General features: G+C 42.9%; 1 pseudogene; it reads right to left on the reverse strand.

Moving 5' to 3' along the window:
* LOC112068272 (phospholipid-transporting ATPase ABCA1-like) overlaps nt 1–3,092 on the reverse strand; it is a 57,041-nt pseudogene that overhangs the window by 15,061 nt on the left and 38,888 nt on the right.

The raw sequence follows: 3,092 nt of genomic DNA on the forward strand, positions 1-3,092 counted from the left end.
AATATGGCCTCCGGTCCCTGCATAACAGAACCTGGACTTCCATTCTAGCCATTCTATTTCTATGTTGGTAATACTGTACAGTACGTTACAGTGGCATTGTTCCAGGGTAAGTATATGGGATATTAAGTATGTAAATGGTAAGGCTTACTCTTTCCAGGTGGAAGCGTCGTCTGATCTCAGAGATGGCCTGATCAATATCATCACCTGGTGGGAGGAGCTGTGTGTTCCTAGCGCCCAATGAGAATCCGCCATATCTGCATAAAAATATATAAATTGTCATATTATTGAATAACGTGGTACAGAACGTTCTCAGACCACTACTGATGCCTATGGCGCGTTCTAAAGACCTACAGTGTATTTAGCATTGAGAGATTGACACCTGCCAGTTTACCTGAATTCATTGACCGAGATTTTGTTCTTCAAACTGTGAAAAGACAACAATGTACAGAATTAAAATAAATGTTCCACCTCCTTTCATTTATATAAAATGGAGCATAAAAAAAATATTAACATTTTAAATAAAATAAAACAATAAATGATACCTTTTCCCGATAATCTGAGCATAGGTTTTGACCAGGTAATCTGAGATATTTCTGCCAGTCAGATTTTGCAGGGTACCTTGGTCACTGATTTTCACCTGAAGAGAAAGAAAGAACGAGGTTAAACTTTTGTGGATACTACATTATCTGCATTTCTGTGTGTGTGTGTGTGTGTGTGTGTGTGTGTTTTCTCATGGGTGTGTACCTGTGGAGGAGGAAGACCACCAGCTCCCGCTGGGCATTCAGGTAGCATCTTCTTGCGTCCTTCACAGCTGCACTCACACAGAGGAGAGGGGTTTTCCATACTCCAGTTGCCATTCATGAAGATGTCCCTCACACTCTCCAGTACCTCAGGAACAACCCACTCATCATCCAACGTGTTGCAAGGAGCATGACTGTTAAGCGAGAGAGCCCGAGATAGAGAGAGAGTTATAATCATTCTTCAAAGCAACAAAGTTTACTGTAACTTATCAACTCTTTTTACAACCACGTGAATATCGCATACTGTAGTTTAAGCCTCATTGTATTTGGTTAGTACGGGGGGGGGGGGGGGGTCACACTTACGTGCGTCACAGCGTGAACCAAAGCCATCGTAGCTTGTTCAGGGCACCCAACAGCTTGTTAGTGTCTGCATCCTCAGGGGCGTCGTTGCTGCGAGGAGATAATATCGTACCATGGTCAAGGAAACGGACACGTCACTACCTCTTACAACCCAATGGGTGACCGACCTTCATTGTAAATGTTTATATAAAATCTTGTGTAACAACCACAATATTCTATTCACATTCGTGTTTCTCAAAAGCTATGTTTACTTCATGAAAGGTTTGAGGTTAGTGTCGCTATCATTCCTCTATGTAAAAAACACTATACAGAACATGGAACTTTGATTTCCAGGCTTTCTGACCCGGTTCAAGTAACTGAGTGAACACGAGAAGCATCTACAAATTCAAAGACGTATGAATACAAATAAAAATTTGGCTGCCACAAATATCGCTCCATGCAGTTAGTGTTGGTCGTACCTGATGAAGGTGAACTGTTCTTCATACATGCCAGGCTCCAGCTCCAGGCTGGGATACCTTCCAAACGGAGGGACGATGAGACTGAAGACGAGGGCGATGCACACAAACACAGCAGGAAGCACGATCTGAAACCAACACAGGACAAGGCTCYKTTTACAACCGGAACAAGATCCAAGATCTACCTCACTACCAAACGAAGAGGTTCCAAGGTCAACACGGCAATTACCCACAATGCCAGTAAAAATACGCCGTAAACTTGCGCAGTACAATAGATGCAGAGGTAAAAATGTACCTGCTGCGCTATTGCTAGATCATGTAATGATGATGAATTACAATGTAACACTTAATAACTTTGATCAACTTTGATTTTATTTGTAATGCCCTAAAGAAATAATTCTGAGGTCCAGTTTACCTGAGCGAAGAAGCCTTTCCTGGAGCGCCGGGCATACAGGAAGCGTTTCCATATCAAAGCCACAAACTGCTGTCTAATCAGACGCCAGCCTTTGACCTGGTACGAGCCTTTACCATCCGAACCTCCCAGCCAGTCCGTCTCACGAGATTCTGGGGCAGGAAGAGGGGAAACGGAATGAGCCTCGTGTGTTCGAGGGGTTTCCACTAGTTACCACAGCCACAAAGTCAAAATATGGTAAAAGCCGTTATATCGTAATAAATGAATTTTTCATTTAAGTTTAGGGTTAGGCATAAGGCTTGTTTGTGTGATTAAGGTTAGGGTTAGGTTTAAATTCACATTTTAAGAAGAGAAATTGTAGAAATAGTCGGGGTTTATGACTTTGTGGCTGTGGTAACTAGTGACGACAGTGTTCAAGGGCAAAATACACAAATATGATGCTTTAAAATGAGATGAGATCCTTTTTTGCGAATTAACAGTCGGAACGAAGAGTGCATCGTTCCAATGGAACGTGAGAGGAGAGCAGTGATGGTTCATGGGTAATAAATGGTACCTGGGTCACCTTCTGAGTCGTTGAAGTCGAAAGCGTCGTCCTCGTTGAAGGGTTTCAGACAGCTCTGGTGGTCCCCGAACGCATGTCTGCGGTGCCTACGAGCCGGGATGGTGCCATCTGAATGAAAGACGACATAGAGGAGGTTGAGTCACGGGATAATAATGACCAATGGAACWCTAATAAATGAAGTATTTGCTATAAAGGGGTTTCAATGGGGTAGTATGATAATGTCTCACCAGATTTGGGAAGTTCAGCAACGTCCACTCCACTGTCCTCTGCTACTTTCAGGAAAATCTACAAAAAAATAGAATACATTTTTTWAAATAAAAGAACCATAGTCAACGTACATTCATCAAATAATCAACTGCCACAATAACTCACTTATAAGAATATAGATATAGAATATRCATTTCTGAAAAACTAGTCAAATCCAACTGCTTGGTTTATTTGCCGTACCTCTTCCAGGGTGGTGTCTGAGATGCCGTAGCTGGAGATGCCGAGGTCAGACAGGCGGTCGTCGATCTCGTGGAAGAGTTCCACGAAGGCTCCGCCTTTGGCCGCCTTGTAGGGCA

The sequence above is a fragment of the Salvelinus sp. IW2-2015 genome, unplaced genomic scaffold, assembly GCF_002910315.2.
Source record: "Salvelinus sp. IW2-2015 unplaced genomic scaffold, ASM291031v2 Un_scaffold356, whole genome shotgun sequence".
In the NCBI taxonomy this organism is placed as follows: domain Eukaryota; kingdom Metazoa; phylum Chordata; class Actinopteri; order Salmoniformes; family Salmonidae; genus Salvelinus; species Salvelinus sp. IW2-2015.